This window comes from Thalassophryne amazonica, chromosome 8, assembly GCF_902500255.1.
Source record: "Thalassophryne amazonica chromosome 8, fThaAma1.1, whole genome shotgun sequence".
In the NCBI taxonomy this organism is placed as follows: Eukaryota; Metazoa; Chordata; class Actinopteri; order Batrachoidiformes; family Batrachoididae; genus Thalassophryne; species Thalassophryne amazonica.
Window position 1 is genome coordinate 46,610,464 of NC_047110.1, and position 22,632 is coordinate 46,633,095.

Genomic DNA, 22,632 nt, shown 5'->3' on the forward strand with positions numbered 1-22,632 from the left:
GAGATGGATGAGCCACCCCGCACCCCAACAGCACAGCGGACAGACTCCCACATGAAAAAGAACGATGGCCGCCCCCATCACCACCACCCCCACCCTCCAACAGGACCAACAGCCCTGCGGCGCAGCACTGGGGCCCCCACAGGCAGGCCAGCCCGCCGCCCAGCACCCCACCAGGCGCAGAGGCGCCTCCACGCCCCACAAGGAAGGAGTCAGAAGGGAGTGTGGGCCAGCACCCAGCCCAACCCCGCCAGAAGCCCGCAGAGCCACCAGGTAGCACCGGAAAGCAAACCTCCCAGACCCCCGAAAGGTCACCCCTGACCCCAAATCCCTAAGCAAGCCCAGGACTCCACACTCGGACAACCAAACCATCCCCACACGCACAGGCCGCACAGCCCCACCATACCCGAGAGGCCACCCACTGCATCCTTTTTATGTCCGTAGGGAACTTTAGGGGTGCCGGTTGCCCATCCCAAGTTGAACTGATGATGGAGCAGGGACAATGAACAATGCGACCATCCATCCATCACAATGTTAAACTTAACTTCTGTTTGACTTGACATACATCTAATCAGCAGTGCTATTTTAAACTAGCAGATATTGACCTTGAAGGCAGATGTCACTTAAATAATTATTTTTCCACCAGTTGCTGAATTAGCCATCATACACACTGGCACTTTATGGTTAGTACAACAAGAATGCAGGGTTCTCCCCAGAAATTTTTAGTATAGTGGTGCTGTTGGCAATTATCACTTCAGGTGGCACGCATTGCAAATCATTGTGAATGGTTTTAGATGCACTGAAAGCAAGAATAATAGACATAAACTGACACTTATGTTGTAATATCAAAGTTCTTTTTTTGCATGTTTATGTCTAAGTTAATAAAATAAATAACATTGACAAGTTTAAAAACACATTAATGTTTGATGGACATAACATTTGCTCTCCTCTTCAAAAATGTCACACTGTACCTTTAATCCAGTAAGACAGGCAGAGTTTTTCTGTCATGTTGACAGTTTAGTTTTTTTTAACATTCCTGAGTGGGTCTACATACTTTTTAAAACCATATAACCCCTAATTGCCTTGTTTGTTACAAGCGATAGACCTGGACTGGTTTGACTGTCAAATTAGAATCAAATTTATTGCAAGTAAATTCTCACATACAAGTAATTTGATCTGGTGTCATTGGTGCATCAACAACAATAATTTATTTTTTAAATATATTTATTAATTTTAGTGAAAAACAGACACATAGAATAAAAAATATACAACAGAGATAATGATGGGTTAACAGAAAATAGCCAGTGTACCAAGAAGCATTGTCACATATGATAAGGAAAATATTTTTTTTTTTTTCAAAAAGAAAAATAATAATAATAAATAAATAAAATAATAGTAAGAAAATAAAATAGAGTAAGAAAAAATGAAAGTCTCCGCCTTATAATGTCCAATAAACAATATTATGTTTCCCCTGGGTCCCCCCATCCAAAAGAATGTTTGATAAATTATGACTTTCCAAATATTTTACAAAGGGTCTCCAAATTGCCTCGAAGAGCTCAATTTTTCCTTTCAGAGTATAGGTTATCTTTTCCAAAGGAAGGCTAGAGGACATTTCTTGTATCCAATGGACCAAAGTTGGGTGCTCAATTTTCTTCCAAAACAATGCTATCAAATGCTTAGCATGGAGTAAGCCAATGTTCAAAAGTGTCTTCACTGAACTATGCATAGAGCAATTTTGGTGATCTAGACCTAAAATAAATAATTTATGATGTGGTTGTATATTTACTGTCAACATTATATTCATCACACCTGCTATGTCTTTCCAAAACTTCTGTAACTCCTCACATTCCCACAAGCAATGGTATAAAGTACCCTTCTCTATATTACATTTGACACATGTCTGGAATATTGTTGTCAAAGGAGTGAAGTTTAACTGGACAGATATATGTTCGCATTGTCCAATTAAGCTGTAAAAGCTGTAACCTTTTGTTTACACTCTGGGTATGAGCCTTTAGACAGACCTCCTTCCACTCGTCTAGAGATATATTCTCTCCTATGTCTTCCCTCCAAGAGTTCAACCTGTTTACAGAAGATTCGGTCGATTGATCAATTAACAAATTATACAAATGGGAAATATGCTTTTTGATGTAATGATAGTCAGATATTGCTTTCTCAACTATTGATAAAGCAGGTATGGTAAGTTTGTTCTTTAGTGAAGCTGCAACAAAACTCCTCACTTGTAAAAATAAAAAAAAAACTGTGAGTTGGGTAGATCATCAACAATAATAAAAAGAAAACAAAAAAATACTTCTGTAAGAATTAAAGAAGTAAATCTGCATTTTTAAAGATGAAACCCTGGATGAAAAACCTTCTGAATCAGTTTTTTACACTTTACTGTTTCACTGAGGCTGTGTGGTGAAGATAATTGTTTATTAAAATTGTTTTGCGTCTTTTTTTTCAGCTATTCACACTGATTCCTCCCCCTCTCTCTCTCTCTGTGAGGAAACGAAAAACTTGTCACTCTCACACCGTGGCTTATTTGAGCAAACTTTGGAAACATAAAGGCTTTCATCTGTAAAATAAAGCCTTAATGTGTCACTAGCTATGCAGACAGAAGGAGCTCTTTTCATTGGAAGAAGACTTTGATGGAATTTCACTAGCCACGTTTACATGGACACTTTATTTCTAATCTGATTGAATTCTATCCGATTGGTGGATCAGACTGTCCTGGTTACATGAGCGTGCCTTAAAGTGATCCGCTTGCTGTGCGTGTTTACATGCACCGTGATTACGATCCGATTCAGTCAGTAGAGCAATCCCATAATGCTTTGCGTTGTGACGTCTGCCGCTTGTGACATATGCAAATGAGTTGTACCCAGAAGCCGCCCGTATAAACAATGGATTTGTTAGCCGGCGTAATCAAGATAACTGTTATTCTTTGCGCATTTCTTTTGAAACTGCAGCATCAGAGGAACATGCTTCTTCTTCCGGACTTGTTCAGAAAGAAATGAGCGAGGCGGAATGTGTTTTTACGTGATGTAGCACAGAGCACGGTTAGTAAAGCCATAAACACCAACGGATTAAACAGCTGATTTACGAGCCAAATGAAAATGAAGCCTTGGAGATCAGACGGAGCTTTGAGGAAACGCATCATATTCCTCAAATAATGGGACTGACGGGACACAGACACATGCAGGTAGGTTATTTCTGAATGTCTGTCGTTTTCATTGACCCACAATCAATAACATCACATCTAACACTTTTATGACTTCTAACTTTTTTCCAGCTTTTAGGTAGAGCCCACTATGAAATCTCAAAACTTATTTTAAACAATGAACTATTTCAAAATATGACAATAAATCAGTTTCATGAATAAGTAAAACAAACCTTGTGAGGTCTTTTTACATTTCCTACTTACTTTACTCAACTAAAACAAGTTGTTTGCTTTTAGATTTTGGAGCATCAGTTGCAAAATGCCTGGAAAAGCCCAAGATTCCAATGTTTTGTGCCATTCAGACCTTTTTGAGAGCTCAACTGCCAAAGGTACCTTTCAAACTTTTAAGAGAGAAAAAAGTCACATCCACTACACCCTGTGCTTTTTTTCCCCTGATTTATTCTTAAGGATATAATTACTCATTAAGCATCAGAATTTTAAAATACATAACCATTTTCTGTTTTAGTGTGTGAAAAACACTGAGGGAGAAGACGTACGACTATAAATCATTGGTGACCCTGCAGATCCACTCGACTGGTTGCTGAAAGGCTTCATAAATTCTACACATCTGACCCCAGAGGAGAAATCTGTTAATGTGAACCTCAGCTCACTCTGTGTAACATTTGATAACATTTTGAAGTCAAGGTGGAGGGGACTACTGGTTGGAGAACGCTGGTCACTTTGATGGCATGTCTCCTCAGCCTGGATCACAGGTCTCGATGCAGAGCCGTTCCGGTGGGAGCAGGACAACGATGGCATTGAAGGAATACATGTTCAATCACTTCCCTGAGTAAAATGGTCATCTTCATTAACAAAATAATAATTAAAAAAATCTGACAAACACATTTTCTCTTTTTTTTATTAAAGTGAATACAACTGTCTTCCGTACACGTATATAAAATAAAAACCTGGCAGTTCCACAACAATTTTGTTAAAAATAAAATATAGTGCTAAAAACTTTTATTCACTTACATTAGAGCAGGGCATTACTTCTTAAACTGCCATTACTGTGATGTCAGATCATAAAACCAAAACCTAAATAAATTTTACATTTTTATTTTCAGTCCTACTGTTACCAAAGGAATATGCATTTAAAGTGGAAAATACAAAACAAACCTTGTATCTTTGGCAGACAGCAGTATCTAGAGCACTTAAATATTTTAAAGATTATCAGGGAACATCCACAACAGAAAGTTTAAGATACTAAATATGTGGCGATTCCAGACTGTATGGAGGTTGTTTGACCTAATGTTTTTTTTTCTTAAAATATAAAAATGAGAAATTTTACACTCTTCTGTGTCCCTTCTAAACATGTACTGGTCATTCTGAGCATACCGAGTACCTTGGAAAACCTATAGCTGCTGCAGTTTAGAAAATCCAGGTGTATTTGAAGTAACACTCGGAACGAGTGGTCATTTTCGGGCTGTTACATGCTTGTCTCAGCGAGGTCCTAGACTAACTTTGTTCATGTAAATGTGGAGCTGATGAGTAGGACTGATAAAGGAGAGCCCAAAGACCATCAAGCAGTTGCCCTATAATGCTTTCAGTTGAGCGGGTACTTTCTTCCATAAACCTGGAAAGAAGCGCCTCTTCTCTCTCCAGATTCCTCTCATGCTGCTGTTGCATGTTGTCCAGGAAAGATCTCTGCTGGTCTGACCTATCACCCAGGAGCTCGGCATCACCAGATGATGGCTTTCGATCTAGAAAGAATGTATAATTTCAGTTAGCAAAGAAAAAATGTTTATGTTTTTCTCTTTGTGCATCTCTCAGTCGTGTATTATACCAAAGAATCATCCTGCTTCTATATTCAAATATGTTGTAACTCATCCACACGGCTTTTGACTTCATAAAGCTCAAAACAGGAAAACAAAATTGAAATGAAAATATGTTTGTGTCTCAACTGTCTAAAGGATATTAACTGTCATATTCTGCTGGAACTCTGTAATATTACCATTTCTAAAAAATAAAGCACTCCAAATAAATAAATAAATATGCAATGACTTTGAACTTTATTTTTTTCAACTAGCTCTACTGGAAATTTCAATAACTCACTGTAGTTTTATTATGCAGCGTATTACTCTTTAAAAAACTCACTTTTTTTGTCTGCAGCCTCCTCTATGTGGTCTTCAGGTTGTGTTGAGCTGCTGTCATTAATCTCCTCCGACGTGCTGTTTACATCATCATCATCATCTGTATATAAGAGCAGAAATTAACGTGATGCACTAAAGTGAACGAGAATAAAGAGTGTCGGTTAACTCGATGACAGACTGTGTTCATGCACTTTACTACGCTAATAAACTTATGGGATAACTTAACATGAATCCCCAACATTAACTTGAACTAAATTCACACATTTGGTTCAAAGTACGCCTCGTAAAAAAATGTAAAAACAGGAATGTTGAGTTAGCATGATTTTATCAGGCCTTACCTCCAGGCTTTCCGGTGTCTTGGGTGAACTTTCCTCTGGTGGAAAACCGAATTCTACTCCAGTGTGCTCCTTGGAGAGGGTTGTCCTCCAATTATTTATCCATTAATTCATAATAAGTGAAGCTGGTTGGAGCTGCGCCGCTTCTGCTCATTTAGGTTCTCCTTGTAGAAAGCACTCGTTGCTTCCCAGCGGTTTTTAATTTGCTCTACTGACCTGCTGACTCCGGACACAACAAGTCTGTGCTGCCAACTTACGCCCGTCAAGCTTTTCCAGTTATTTTAAATTATTTTAAAACGTTGAGGAGTGTTGGCTCTTGTAAAGTCCAGCTGTTTTTTTCCGTCGCCATTTCCGCGAACACAGAGCAGGAAGCGTCATGTGGTGATGTGACTTAACAGACATGCGCAGTAAGGCTACTTTTGGTCCATGTAACCGCAGCTACTGAGAGACACTGTGCTCTTTCACTCTGAGCTGCAGTGCTGTGGCTCTGCTCGGCTGGCTGCCGGCAGGGGAGGGGCGGGCAGGCAGTAGTCTGTTCAGCACAAACAGCCTGGCTGGATTAAAAAAATATCACAGTATAATGGCACTGGGGTAACAGTATAATGGCGCTACGCCGTTGTTCCATTGTCTGGGTAGAACCCTGAGAATGTATTGTGCAAGGTCAAGGGCCATGCCAGCAGCGCCCACTAACTACTGTGGACTAGGCCATGCTTGTTCTTTCTGAGCATTTTAATACAAATATCTGAAATAATGTAGCTTGCAGTGCAGCTAACTGCCCTAATGAATCATCTAATAAGTCAAGCATTCAAATAGTTCTGTTCAGTGAAATTTTAGTACCATTTTATCTCAAGTTAGCATTACTTAGCAAATAGATTGGTGACCTTTCCACTCCAATATGCCGCTCATAGTATGCCGCCTACATAGTGGTTAATAGCCATACCCCAAACTACCTGTTATGAAAACTACCATTCAGTCAATAAAAAATTGCATTAAACACCTGAACCAAAGTCCACCTGTTAGTCTGAGCTTTGCTTGTTTTGGTACCTGAGAGACGGTGTTTGGGCTTCAGTTCTAGACCTCAGGGTCCCATAATCCTTTGTGAGTGGGGGAGGGGGGTGTTTGGGACCCGTGGTCAAATGGAAATTGTTTCTTCACAATTATTGGGAAATAAGGACCTTCTGGAATGTAAATATCCATAGCACGGAATCTGGGTGTGATTCATTGTGGGATTTCACAACAACAAAAAAAAAAAAAACTGAAAAACATTTTTTAAAAATGTATAGAAACATTAACTTACATTTGAATGCCTTCAGTGACTGCATTTCATGCTCGTTATCTCCACCAAGGAGGTTGTGTTTGCGGTCGCATCCGTTTGTTTGTTGGTTGGTTGGTTGGTCTGTTAGCAGGATTACTCAAAAAATCCTCAACGGATTTCAATGAATTTTTTTTTACCAGGGGTGTATCTTGGCCTAACTTAGAAGTCATTAAATTTTGGTAATGATCCGGAACACAATCCCGATCCAGTAATTTTTTTTTTAAGGATTCTTTATCATTGCAGGATAGGGCCAATTTCAACATTTTTGCATCTAACTTCATGAAGACGGGTCACAAAGGCTGAACAAAAATTAAGTTACGACACAATAATTTAGCATTTGGTTCTCCTCATTGAATAAACTTATTAGAAAAAAAAAGTGTAGTTCATGCAGTTTCTCTTTATAAATACTTTTGCTGAAGATGCCGTCGTGAGACCAAGCTTTACTAAATTATAAATAACTTTTCAATGATATGAGATAGAACATTACTCTTTTTTTGTTGACAAGTTAACTCCGCAGACTTTCGAGTCACCATCCACCATCTTTTACTCCTCATAGAAGCTGTGTGATGACGTGAGCAATGTGAGTGTCCAATCGGAATTGGCTCACTGTCACATGGTTTTCCAAAATCCAATCGTTTGGCAGATTCACCTCACGTGACACACCAAAGATTGTTTTTAGGAGTGATGTGTTACTAGCTGGCCACTTTGAATAGCCCCCTGGCTGCTCCAATGCGCCCTGCGCCATTACGCACAGCAAAAGTGAAAGTGAGCAGACGGAGCAGAGCCTCTCATACAATCTCACGTGCTCAAACAGTGTGCGAGTATCAGGACTGCTCGACTAGTTTTCCTGTGAATGTTACCGGATAAGCCTGTGGCAAGCTCTCTCGGTGCGGCGTAAAACACTGTTTACCATATCAATGGAGTGAGGGGGAGGGGCCGCTCCTCAAACTGAATGAGCCTCGAAGTGTGAATGTTGCTTTCAGAGCAGGAGAGAACAAACACACAGTCAATTTCATAGTAGACGTTTGTGATGTGACCTTTGTCACATAATAGCAGACAGAAATTGCTTTGAGATGAAGACAAACAAAACACATAGACCATTTTATATATATTGTTCAAAATGTGCATTTGTGTTTATTGTTTGAACCTTTTTTGTACAGTCTTTAACACAAGAGCCAAATTACTTTTATAAAGGGTCAAAACAGTTGTTTATTATAGTTTGCTGTGTGTTTTGAATAAATGTGTGTGGAAAATTATTTTCCACTTTACTTTTTCCTTTCTTATTTCTGATTGCAAACCTTTATTACACTTATAAAACACAACTATAGCATATATATTTTGAAAGTGCAGGTTGTCCTGAAAAAAAGACATAAAACTTGATTGTGGGATGCAGGGAGAGCTGTTAACAGCAATAATAAAACATTTATGCCAGGCGAGTGAACTGTCCAAAAAATGCCTTCAGACCCAAGAGGGTTAACCACTGAATCTCAAAACTGACGGTAGATGCGTGAAACGACGTGGAATAAGTCTCTTTGCTAAAGGGTATTCCATATGACGTCAGTGACCCTATGGCCTTGGCGGAGGTTTGCGCTCTCCGAGTGCTTCAAGTTTGCATTTGTTTTTCCTCATGTGTGCCGAACAGTGACAAGATTTTCGTTGTTTAAAACCATTTAAAATGGGCCAGCTGAACCAGAACCCCTGCACCACCACCCCAATCACGCACGCAAAGGATCATGGGACCCTGAAAGACTCTCATGGTCCGGCTAAGGTCCTGCCATTCTTGCCCACGCTCCCCATTTTCACTCATTTATGGACGACTGAGTTGTCAGGCACTGTCAAGATGGCAAAATTTGGAGCTGCTGCCTTATTCGACCTTCAATACTGCTATATACACGTATATATATATATATATATATATATATATATATATATATATATATATATATATATACACACACACACACACACACACACACATTTAGTCTGTGGTTGAATGACACTACAGATTATTGGCTTTTAGTTTTCACACACGAACAATCATGAGCCCCGATGCTTCATCTGGAGTCTGAACATTCTGACAGGAAGAAGGAAGGTTAAAAGACAAGTGAAAGAACTTAGCTACGGCTGACCGTGCAGGAATCAAGATATGAATCTCGCACATTTAAAGAGGAGCTCTTATCACATCGTCAGACGTAAACATCAAAAGAGAAGACGTAGCTGACTGTGCCACAGTCTGCTGGGTTTAAAATGTGTTGTAGTTTTGCCCACAGTCTCAGAATATGTTTCATGGTTTTTCAGCTGCTGATGAGAACATCGTGTTTGCGCACACGCGCACACACACACACACACACACTAAGCCAATGCTGATCAAGAGAGGCAAGCCACTGTGGCTTTCACTTTGCGCTGTGACAGAAACGTGCTGGGACAATAAAATACACACTCACCTCTTTAAAGACAAGAGTAGATATTACTGACTCTTCACTCACTCTGCCTGAAAGCTTCACCCTCAGACACCGCCGGGGTAGCATAGTAAGCGCCTCCTCCACTAGCTACCGCACCAATGAATGGAAATGTGTGAAAAATAGCCCCGAATTGGCTCTGACAGTAGCCATCAATCAACACAGTGACAGAGGCGAGTTTTCAATGTTGTTGTCCCCTCATAGTGAGCGTGCAAATGAAGATGGTCAGATATTTGTGGCCCGACCACCCAGGCTTTATCCCTGGACACATCAATCAGTAGACAATACAGTAACTGATCGTTAAGACACCCTCGTCACCCCATGGAAACACAAACTGAAAGTATATCATCCGGCCAACTTTGTAGGCCTTTAGGAGGCCATCGCAACCCAGAGACAAGTACCCCTCACAGAGTAAACAGACTCATAAAATCCCCATAGAAGAGCCAATTATGCCAGCAACCAGACATCTCAGTGCCGTAAAAACCACAGCAGGCCGTTACCGCTGGACAGCGTGTGAAATACAGTCAGTTGTTACCGGCGCCCATTTGTGCCGATTAAAAGCCACCCCGGAGATCCATGGAACCAGGTGAGGAGGGCATTCCGAATGCCTCGCCTGACTGAATGGCACCGCTCTGGGAGGCCTCTGGAGGGAGCTCACCGTGCCAAACAATCCTCTCAGTGACCGCGTGATTTATTGCCAGCCATCCAAAGCTAATGTACCAGGCTCTCTGGCTCTCATAGCTGGCCCACGTTGCGAGAATCTTCCTTTATTATTATCTGCGCTGGCACTGAAATCTGAGCAGCTTGTATTATTCATAAGATCACCCACATTTCCTCATCCAAACATGAGCTACATTATGCAGAGTGCAAATGCAGGTCTGATTTATGGCCTCTTGTTGTGCACAAACATACAGATTGATAAAATGGAAAGATCTTTGAAAAAGTGTAGCTTCGTAATATCGAGGAGCAAAAAAAAAAAAAAATAAAAAAAAATAGCGAGACAGAGGGTGAATTCTATAAGTACACAACTAAAATAATGATTCACACACACCACAGAAGCACTGTGAGCTCTCTGTCCATGAAGCAGCTGATTCATGTCAAACAGAATAGAAAATGATAGAATTACTCAATACAGGCACCGAAATAAAATCTGATTTTCTCCACTGATCGTCATCCGCTCTCGACCTGTGAATTTTATGCACCACAAAACAACACTGAATTAAGAAAAAAAAAGCAATGCATCGACTGTTTCCAGACTATGACAGCCCATGCAATTACACCACCCTAAAAACAATAAGGGGCAAAACCGCCGTCTGCAGCAGGGGGGCAACTACTCACTTTGATTAGGCGCAGTCTGGCGGATGACATCGTTTGAGCGACTGCTCCTCTGGGAACAGAAAACTTCTATCATTTTTGCAGAAAGCACATTTCATAGCCCAAGCATTATCTTAGAGCAAAGAATCAGGCCTGCAAACATTACTGTGCACATGCCCACCACAAACACGTGCACTAATTGTTATTTTTCATTTTCTGCCTTTGTTCTTAATCGTGCTCACTTACCGAAGCCATGTGACTATTTCCTTTGTTTCTCACTTGGTTTCTCTCGCCAACTCTGTCTCCTGCACACATGCACGCACCCATACACCTAAACACTTGGAATCACTCTCATCAAACTCTGTGAGAGTTTCAGTCTGTGATAGTGCGAGGCTATTGATTTCAGCAGCACTCAGAGGTCATTTGTGGCGATGAGGGAAGACAATTGCAGCCAAATCATCCCTGGCATTCATTAGGAGGCTAAAGTGAAGGAAAGCGACGACTGAGAGTCTACTGAAACTTAATCAACAGCTGGTGCACACCAGCAGTGGAACAATAGCTGACTTTGTCTTGATTCTTTTCCCCGGTGGTTCAGTGTGGTTGGTATTAGCTAACTAATCAGTACAACAAATAATCTTTAATGTATTCCATTTAAAATATTTGCATAGTCTTGTGTAACTCCTTGCTAATCGTTACTACCAGCAAGAAGGCATTTTCCAAACTATACTGTATGTCACACTATTATTCACATTTGTCCTACAAAAACAAAAAGCCTGATGAAGAGGAAAAAACAAAAACTACTCACATTTGTTTCTAAAACATGGTGCTGCTGCTTGATGAAACAAAAAGGCCCGCTCCCACAATCATACATTCATCATTAATCAGTGTTTCGTTTAATTATAATGCAAACACCACGTTGGCAAGCAGAAGCGAATGGGTTAAATAATGTTATTGTTCAAGGAAAAAATAACTGAACAAAAGAAAATGTCATTCGAAGAGGCCGTGTGCACAGACCGCTTCAATACAGAGCTAAAGTGCGCACCCTGAGCTTAGCCTCAGTGTTTTTCTGTTGCAGCTCTTCACAGGATGAGAACCAGTCAAGTGCTGAATAGGAGCTCATTTTTTGAGATGCACCCCCTCCTCCTGCTCATTCATATCAATGTACAGGAGCAGCATTCAACTGTCACTCATGTAAACATCGGAATCTTGTGGCTGCAGATGATAATAAAGGACTGTTAACCGAGCACGAGGTCTGTACGGGAAAATATTAGACTGAGGTGTTGACAAAAAAGACTGAGGTCTGATATTCCCATACAGACTAAGCAAGCGAGGTTAATAATTTCTTTATTATCTGGCTGTTCAGAGCTGTTTTCATCTTGTTGGTCTTCATTTTGCATCTCCATTTCAAACTCACACACACACACACACACACACACACACACACACACACACACACACACACACACACACTCATCTTCAACCACTTAGTACAATTAAGGGAGCCTATCCCAACGATCATAGAGCACGGGGTGGGGTACACCCTGGACAGGAGGCAAGCCTGTAGCAGGGCCACATATAGACAAATAAACACATTCGGAAAATGGTCGTCTTTGTCACTCAAAATTTCTTTGTTCGCTCTTGTTTTGTTTTATTGTGCTCTGTGAAAATTGTAAACAAAGTCGCAAAACTGATACGCGATCCGGATCGATTGTCATGGTAACGGTCTGATATTGGAAAATATCAAAACATCAGACCGGAAATCAGCCAATGAGAGCGCGCGTACCATCATAGCCATATAATAATGCAGTATTTTTTTTTCACTCACTTTGAAATGTAAGTCCATAGGATCAGACAAGTAAAAGAAAAAAAAAATCATAAAAATGACATAGTCTGGAAAATACAATAATGTTTTCAGATGTCTTTTTATTTATTTATTTTTTGCTGGGTTACATAAAAAAATGAAACACTAGTTGTCATGAAATGTGTACAGGATTTTCTTACTTCTTACCCACATAGCCCACAAAGAATCATTCAACTTTTATTCAGATTCACTGATGACTGAAATATTGTCTCAAAGTGACCTGCATGAGCACTGCAATTGTAATCACAATGTCAGCCTTTATGACTGTATAATCATGAAAAGATGTGAATTACATAAACAAAAAAAAATCATCTTCACACACTGCACTGTACTCTGCTGTCATCTTCATGCACCCCAACAAATGCACTTTTTTGCTCACTCCATCGGATTCTCTTGACTTTATACATGTTTGGAGAAGAAAGCTAAAGGTGTCAGCTGGGAGAGGACAGTCTAACTTGTGAAGAAGCGCTGCTTTTTCCTATTCTGCTGTGCTGCACGCAGACTGTACTTCAAAGACATGCTAATCTCATGGATGCACATCACTATAAAGTCATGTTCACGTGTAGGCAAAAGTGATGTATCATGGAAAACGTGATTCTGTTTTCTGAAACACATTTTGTACTGAAACATGCACAAGGCTCATTAAGGACACGTTAACATGTATTTGCTGTGCAAAATTGATTCTGTTCTAATTTTTACAGTATCATGTCCTTGACGCTTCATGATAAACATCAGCAAACACGGTGACCAGTCTTGCCTCACAACAAGAAGGTGGGGGGTTTGATTCCACCAGTGCCAAGTTGCTCTCTGCTTGGCGCCTGCGTGGGTTTCCCTCCGGGTGCTACGACTTCCTCTCACCTCCAAAAACATGCAGGTTAGGTGAACTGAAAAGTCTAAGTTGACCATAGTATGAATGTGTTTGAGTTTATTGATGTGAGAGGATGCTGGAATATCACCAGTCCTCACCCTAAGCAGTTTCTGTGTAAGGCAACCTTGGGTTCCTTGAAAGGCGCTGTAGAAATCTAAGTTAATAATAAAGTTGCAAAATTCTATGACCGCGCTCAAAGAAATTCTCCTGCTATAAACATATTGTAGGCCTTCTGTGACACATTAATAGGGCTGCACGATATATCACTTGAGTATCTCCATCATGATGTGCACGTGTGCAATAGATGCATCACCAGAACTCACCATGTGGCATAATTAAATTAAGCATACATGTTTACATTGCCAAGTGATAAGGGTAAAAACCTGCTTTGCTTTTCATGACTAACCAACAAAAGATGCTGAAGACAGTGAATTTATTTGAATAAAGGATCCTGGTAAAGTGAGTACATGCACCTTCTCCCTCACTGTGCTATATGCACCAATCATGTTCTCAGATAGAGGGGAAAAAGCTCCTCGCAACTTGTCTCATTTTTGGTGGCCGCAAATGATACATGAAAACTGGTCCCAGAGTGGATAACACTTAAAATGCTGGATTCGTGTCTCCATGTGGACAAGCAATACAGGATGTTTCTGAAATTGTGTCACAGCCCTGCCTCTGTAACCCCAGCTACTCATAATTAATGATGTTGTTGTTAACAGCGCAATTTAACATACTTTTTTTTTACTGTCTTGGTGGATCATGAATAAGATTTATTTTCATCACGAGCAAAAAGCTGAAGAGACAACAGATGACTGTGGTGAACACTGATCGTGAATACGCCAGGCACTGTGAGACTAATACATTAATTGCAGAAAGGACTTTCAGCTTTTAAAATAAGTTCCTTTTCTTCTTGTTGGTGGGATAAAGCAGTGACTGCATCAGCTCAGGCTGAGAAACGCACCTGGAACACCATCTTATAAAACTGAGAAACTTCTTTAAAAATGCTCTTTATTCACAATCGATTTTCACGATAAGGAATTAAAGTATTTCCAAATGGTGTCTTCCAAAACAAGACCATCTTCTGTCAAAACATTTTTTTCCTAAGGCTGTGATGATGAATCCAGCTGAGAGGAGGAAACAGACCAAATTAAAATACTTTATTTTCTCAGTTTGCTGCTTTGAAATATTCTAGCTTTCTGCTGCTACACTGATTAGCTCCTTACACCAGTTATGCGCATACTCCCGTCTTCTCCATTTTTTGTGGAAGCATTACAAGTGCCACATATAGGCCTGGAATATCTACTATAGCATTTTTAGGCATTTTCAGTGGATTCACGTGGACAGACATATTTTGGAAATAAACATATATATCGCTATGGGGAAAAATTGCAACGTTAATACACTCCCCCCCCACCCCCCACCCCCACCCTTTCCCCACCACAGGACAGTAGTCTGCTTTTCTGTTTCTGGTTTAAGATGTGTAATTAGTGTAATCGGCAGTTTAAGTAGGCTTGGAAAACCCACACAGCTACTAGCTAGCTGGCAACAAGTACTATACACGCAGAATAGACCTTATCCATATTCTGAGAGCAGACCTGCTTCCGAGAAAATACAAAGACAAGCTAGCTTACTGTGGAATTAACTCACTACTGCCCGACACCAAGCAATAAACATTAAAAATGTTAATATCTGTGTCTGTATGGACAATGAATGCTTTCTGAAAGACACAAAGTGTTGGAAAGCTCCAGAACTCAAAGAGGTTTGAAGAAAAGCAAACTGACAGCTGCACAAGAAGACCTGTGATGTTACAGTCACTCGTTTTTACAGTCAGTGCATTTTTTTTCCTAGCTTCATATTTTTGTTTGAGTTATAGCTGTTCTCAGTGTTTTTCCAGTGGTTTACAGTGGGTTTGGTTTTAACAGGTAACTCTCATCACTGTTTAAAGAATAATACTTGAAAACTAAAAATATATTTCATGGGCACTGCCAGCATGAACAAATGTAAAATGTAGAATATGCCATCACAAAAAATAAGCAACTAATGACATTAATAGATTGCATGATTACAGTATTTTTCAGACTATAAGTCGCACTTTTTTACGTTTTGGCCGGGGGTGCGACCTATACTCCAGAGCGACTTATAAATGAAAAATATACCTGTAGATTCTCAATTAATTTACCGTAATAAAACAATTTTACGTGACAGAGTCGCTCTATGTTTTAAAATGGCCACCGGAAACGGAAATGCAATGCATCATGGGCATGTAGTATGGCGGCTGTCCTATAGGTCACGCTGGTTGCGATAACCAATCAGAGAACAGAACATTGGACGCATATTCCTCACCTCACCCAGACAATGATTGTGAAACAGCGTGTGAAGCAGACGAACACGGTGCTTACTGTTATTCCGGGAGGGCTAACAAAACAGCTTCAACCCTTGGATATCAGTGTGAGCAGAGTGTTTAAGTTGACGCTGAGAGCTGCGTGGGAGCACTGGGTGAGCGACGGTGGAGGATTAGCATCTGCACTTGCACGAACATCGGCAGCTGACACCTGATGTGTACTATGGTCCAAAGCGAGTAATATGTTAGAAAAGAACTGTTCAGCGATGGTGCGGGTTATGGTTCGGCTCGCAATGTGGTCTGCAAAATACAAACATATCCGTAGGTAAAATGCAGCTCACGAGAGGGCACTCAAGGCTTGTGTGACTGTTCCTGCGACTTCTGACTACCATAGAAAAATAAAAATTTCAACATTACTGATAACTTAACAAGACAACAGAGAAGGCCCGAAAAAATGCCACCAAAAAGAAAATCATACTCTGCAGATTACAAGTTACGACTGCTGAAATATGCATCCGAAAACGGTAGCCGTCACAATATTATCATCTGAAGTTTCATGTTAAGTTAACATACCTGTATGTCCATGTGACTTATAGTCCAGTGCGACTTATTTATGGTTTATTTTTCTTTATAATGGATAAAGTAGCTGGTGCGACTTATACTCCGGTGTGATTTATAGTCTGGAAAATACAGTATGTTTAATAATCTTAATCTCTGTCGATATATATATATATATATATATATATATATATATATATATATATATATACGAGGTCTGTCCATAAAGTATCGTACCTTTTTATTTTTTTCAAAAACTATATGGATTTCATTCATATGTTTTTACGTCAGACATGCTTGAACCCTCGTGCGCATGCGTGAGTTTTTCCACGCCTGTCAGTGACGTCATTCGCCTGTGAGCACGCCTTGTGGAAGGAGTGGTCCCGCCCCCTCGTCGGATTTTCATTGTCTGGTAATGGCGGAATGAAAAGGACTTTTTTCCATCAGAATTTTTTCAGAAGCTGTTAGAGACTGGCACCTGGAAACCATTCGAAAAATTTATCTGGCTTTCAGTGAAAATTTTACGGGCTTCACAGAGAATAAGGACTTTAACTACAGGTTTAAGGACCCCTTTAAAGACGGTCGGTGCGCCGCGCTGCGAGCTGCGACGTCGCAGCACAAACCACTGGATCATTTCTAAGCTGATGGCTCTGTGGATACGAGACCGTCGTGTGCTCTTTCTCTGGTTATCACAAGACCTGGACATCAGCCATTTTCCAGCAGATTTCACTTTTAACAAGAGATTTTGTCATGGAAAGCCGCGCGGAGGCTTCGCGCATCACGACCGATTCACTGATGAAGCGAGACAAAGGAACACCTCCGTTTCGGAGTGTTAGAGGACAAGTTGGGACATGTCTATCTCAGCTTTCAGTGCTTACCAGTCGAGTGAGTATAAAAGAACTTGTGGAGAACTGGACATGCGCGGCGCACCGACCGTCTTTAAAGGGGTCCTTAAACCTGTAGTTAAAGTCCTTATTCTCTGTGAAGCCCGTAAAATTTTCACTGAAAGCCAGATAAATTTTTCGAATGGTTTCCAGGTGCCAGTCTCTAACAGCTTCTGAAAAAATTCTGATGGAAAAAAAGTCCTTTTCATTCCGCCATTTCCAGACAATGATAATCCGACGAGGGGGCGGGACCACTCCTTCCACAAGGCGTGCTCACAGGCGAATGACGTCACTGACAGGCGTGGAAAAACTCACGCATGCGCACGAGGGTTCAAGCATGTCTGACGTAAAAACATATGAATGAAATCATATAGTTTTTGAAAAAAATAAAAAGGTACGATACTTTATGGACAGACCTCGTATATATATATATATATATATATAGCCATATGACCCAAAAATTTAGACTACTGTATAAAAGTCAATTTTGATTTGACCATTTTTGAGAGGGATCACCTGTACACGCAGCTGCCACATGTGTGAGCGGCGGGAAGGATCTAAAGAGAACTGCCAAGAATTGGCTGCACTGATGAAGCCCTCATCACTGCCGTGCAACAGCCCGAGGAAGAAGAAAAAGATCCCAAACTCACTCCAGATGAAGAAATCATCACCATTAGGTAAGGAATCACACTTCAAATGGTTGAAACTATTGTAATATGACAAAGAAAGTTGATTTTAGCTTTTTTTTTTGGTTAAGCTCATTAAGTCGCAGTTTCAGATAACTTACACGAGTTAATGGGGTTCACCTATATATATATATATATATATATATATATATATATATATATATATATATATATATATATATATATATATATATATATATATATACATACACACACACACACACACACATACATAAATACATACGTACAGTGAGGAAAATAAGGATTTGAACATCCTGCGATTCTGCAAGTTCTCCCACTTAGAAATCATGGAGGGGTCTGAAATTTTCATCTTAGGTGCATGTCCACTGTGAGAGACGTAATCTAAAAAATAAAAAAAATCCAGAAATCACAATGTATGATTTTTTTAATAATGTTTGTGTATGTTACTGCTGCAAATAAGTATTTGATCCACTACCAACCAGCAAGAATTCTGGCTCACACAGACCTGTTAATTTTTCTTTAAGAAGCCCTCTTATTCTGCACTCTTTACCTGTATTAACTGCACCTGTTTGAACTTGTTACCTGCATAAAATACACCTGTTCACACAATCAATCACAATCCAACCTGTTCACCATAGCCAAGACCAAAGAGCTGTGTAAGGACACTAGGGACAAAACTGGAGACCTGCACAAGGCTGAGATGGACTACAGGACAACAGGCAAGCAGCTTGGTAGAAGACAACAACTATTATGATTATTTACTAGAAAGTGGAAGAAACACAAGATGACTGTCAGTCTCCCTCGGTCTGGGATTCCACGCAAGATCGCACTTTGTGGGGTAAGGATGATTCTGAGGAAGCTCAGAACTACACAGGAGGACATGGTCAATGACCTGAAGAGAGCTGGGACCACAGTCACAAAGATTACATTAGTAACACATGATGCTGTCATGGTTTAAAATCCTGCAGGGCAGCAAGGTCCCCCTGCTCAAGCCAGCATATGTCCAGGCCCGTCTGAAGTTCACCAGTGACCATCTGGATGATCCAGAGGAGGCATGGGAGAAGGTCATGTGGTCAGATGAGACCAGAACAGAGCTTTTTGGAATCAACTCCACTTACCATGTTTAGAGGATGAGAACAACCCCAAGAAAACCATCCCAACCGTGAAGTATGGGGGTGGTCACATCATGCTCTGGGGGTGCTCTTCTGCAAAGGGGACAGGACGACTGCACCGTACTGAATGGAGGATGGATGGGGTCTTCTATTGCGAGATTTTGGCAACCAACCTCCTTCCCTCAGTAAGAACATTGAAGATGGGTCATGGCTGGGTCTTCCAGCATGACAAAGACCCCAAACACACAGCCAGGGCAAATAAGGAGGGGCTCCGTAAGAAGCATTTCTGTATGGAGGAGTGGAGATATATATATATATATATATATATATATATATATATATATATATATATATATATATATATATATATATATATATATAAACTCCCAAATAACAACTATTTTAGTAGGTTTCTTTAGTCATAGTATTTATGAAATCTAAGTTGACTAAAAAAATACTGTATTATGATGACAGCCTGTCAGGATGTGAGTTTCTGTCTGGTTTTGTTTTCATGCTTTTGCCATGTTTCTGGTTCTCTTTAGGCTTACTCTCTTGTTGGGTTTTTTCCTGCTTGGGTTTATCTGTTCCTGTCTCTTGTCTGTCTCTCCTGTTTCTTGGTGGTGGGCGTTTCCCTCTCTCTGGTTACACCCTCATTCTGGTGCGTTCCACGCACACCTGCTCCCAATCTGCACCTCATCACCTGGGCGTATTTAAGATCTTCTTTTTGCCCTGTTTCCTCACCAGATTGATGTGCTCTGGGCCCTCTCTCCAGCTCTGTATTCATTGTTCTTGAGCTGCTTACTTCCCGTGTTTTTCGACCATCTGCCTCTACCCTCCACCATGCGACTGCCTGACTGCCTGATGCTCTTGGTTTTGTTTATCTTGGCTGGTTCTTGATGATGATGACACACTCTGTGCTCTGTAGCTTTGCTTCAGGCAGGATGCTGATGTTGGTACAGTAGTACCTAATGTTAACATGAGCTATTGAGTGCTGCCATTGTGGACACAAGTGTGTCCATATTCAGCAGCTACATGCTTCTAAGGCTGCAATCGTCGGCTGCTTTAGTCACAAATGGTGTGATTGGGCTGTCCAAATTCAATCGCTACTTGGAATGCGGCCAACCTGTGTACCCTTCTTTCACCCAAAAACAAAGGATACAGCAGGGGTATCCTTCATGGCCCAAACAATCCCATGAGTCACTGTGTGATATTTTTTCCCCAAGACAAAACAGTTGGTCAATTATTGAAAAAGACAAAGGGACATTTTTAGGATCTGTATTTATAATTCTCAACAAGTAATATTTGTAAGTATAAATAAGTACTGGAAAATCATTACTCAACTACAGGTTACGCCTACTACGCTAGATTATCGTGAGCAGCTGCCAAGTTGTGAGCCGGCAAAGGGGGAGGGGAAACAAACAGGCTAGACAGTCTCATTTCAGAATGGTTTCTTATGGCCTCCGCTGTGTATGAAAGGCTCAAGTCTGAACAGTTTTGTGGGACACAGGCCTTATACATCACTTCCACTGGGGGGGTGTATAGGGCCTGCACCCCAAAGGTGCACCCCAAGTGTGCCAATCTTGAATTGGGACACAACCATTAAGTGCTTAAAATTCATACATATAACATAAAGGCATAAATGCTAATGTTAGTCCATTAGTGGTGCTAATGGGTGAACACTAGCATTAAAACTCACTTGCATAACAGGCTATCATTGCAGCCGATCTGCTCTGTGTCAGTCTGATCCCGCCAGATCTCAGAAGCTAAGCAGTGCGGGACCTGGTTAGTACTTGGATGGGAGACCTCTTTAGAACACCAGCAGCTGTGTGTATTTCTCCAAGTAAAACTGGAGTTGCGTCAGGAAGGGCATCCGGTGTAAAACGTGTGCCATCTACAAATGTGGATCTGGCTTTATCCGCTGTGGCAACCCTGACCACAAAACGGGAGCAGCCGAATGAACAGCAACAGCATAACAGGCTATCATTACCACGAGCTGACTGAGTGCCTCCATTGTGAGCAGTGAGATTCATAATGTACTTTAAAAAGTTTAAAAAAGAGTTACAATTTAGCTTAGAAAATTCTAACGACATATTTTGAGGTAATTTTTCGTGCCTGAAAAACATGACAATCTAACGACATGTAGGAATGTCTCAGAGTTATTTCTAACAAACTGCAGATTCCAAATTCATCTGTTCAAACGACTGTACACAATAAATACAATGTCCTGGGAGGTGGAGTTATTCTGCCAAGGTCTTGAAGAAGACCCAAACTGCCAACCTCAGTATGATTCAGTCACGTGGCCATTCCATCATGAAGTCACCTGAGTCCCACTCTAGTTTGACCTCACAGTTTGCACACCAGCATGTTGTCTATATGTCCCGTCCTCTGCACATGCATCCACATTTACCTACACACTAACCACCCACAGTATTTAGTTTCTGTTTCGGTCGGTATTCCCTTGCTTGACTGCTAACCACCTTTCCAGAGATCGATCTTGTTGACTGTTTTCAACGCTCTGATTGCTTTTGTCACTGACCCAGATTCTGCCTGCTCTTTCGCATCCTATGACTGCCTGCCTGTACAAATCTGACCTAATTATTTCCGTGCTCTGATTTTACTTCCCAATTTGGACTCAGTCTGCCCATTTCCAGAGCTGTCAGTCCACGAATCTACCCTGTTTGGACGTTGCCTGCCTTCATAGTTGAGCCACAGTCTTTCTGTAATAAGGTTCTATGAGCACATGAAACCAAAGTAGAGCTCTTTCGGAATGCAGCACATACATTTGATTACAGGTAATGCACTGAAGTACACAAGGAAAAGATCTTCCTACCTACAAGAGCTGGGTGATTCCATCAGCCATTGCTGATGGTTGACCAACATCTTGATATGGAGCCACCATTGTGATACCATGCTCCTCCCTAGTCTGACATGCTTACAGTACCTCCATTTTCCCTGCTGCAGTGTAAATATATTTATTTGTTTGAGATATGGATATCAAAATTAGCACTAATGAATATGTACTTTAAAGAGTGTGAACCAAAAAGTGCAAAAAAGGGCATCTCAGCCATTTCACATTTGTATGGGAAATGGCTGAAATGTGCCGTGCACAGTCTGAAATGAGGCCAGTACATACTCCAGCAGTGTCTGCGCACAGAAAAACATACTCATTTTCTCGTAATCAGATATCAAGAATTCCCCTGCATCAACCTCACTCCAACATCACTACAGTCAAAACTAAATTGAGATCTACGTACATTCGCCTGTTCATGAGGCCTAATGTCAACAAGGGATAGTGACGGTCATCCTTTGGGCTCTCAAATCCACAGTTACATACACAAGCCAAGTACAGGCTAAAACGAGCTTGGGAATTCTGGCACACTCCAGTAGAATATCCCAGGGAGATACTGTGCTGCTGCTGCACTCAACTCACTGAAATATCTTCTTGCTGATTCCAGGAAAAAAAAATGAATCTGAGATAAAGAAGACTTCATCTGCCTGCAGTCAAGCAGACATACACTGGGGACTGGGAAATTAGGTTTTCCTGACTTTTACTGAACAATGAAGAATATTCTGCTACTCCGAAGCATTCTGAACATAGCCAGGCAACATTGGAGGA

The 22,632-nt window shown here is 40.8% G+C and overlaps 1 protein-coding gene and 1 long non-coding RNA gene across 2 annotated transcripts in view; both read right to left on the minus strand.

The window, feature by feature from the left end:
• LOC117515519 (PDZ domain-containing RING finger protein 4-like) overlaps nucleotides 1-22,632 on the minus strand; it is a 640,352-nt gene that overhangs the window by 549,958 nt on the left and 67,762 nt on the right. The window lies entirely within an intron of this gene.
• LOC117515520 lies at nucleotides 4,606-5,977 on the minus strand. Its single transcript, XR_004562178.1, has 3 exons — nucleotides 5,640-5,977; nucleotides 5,306-5,401; nucleotides 4,606-4,911 (listed from the first exon to the last, which is right to left on the minus strand). It is a non-coding gene; the product is annotated as an uncharacterized LOC117515520 (long non-coding RNA).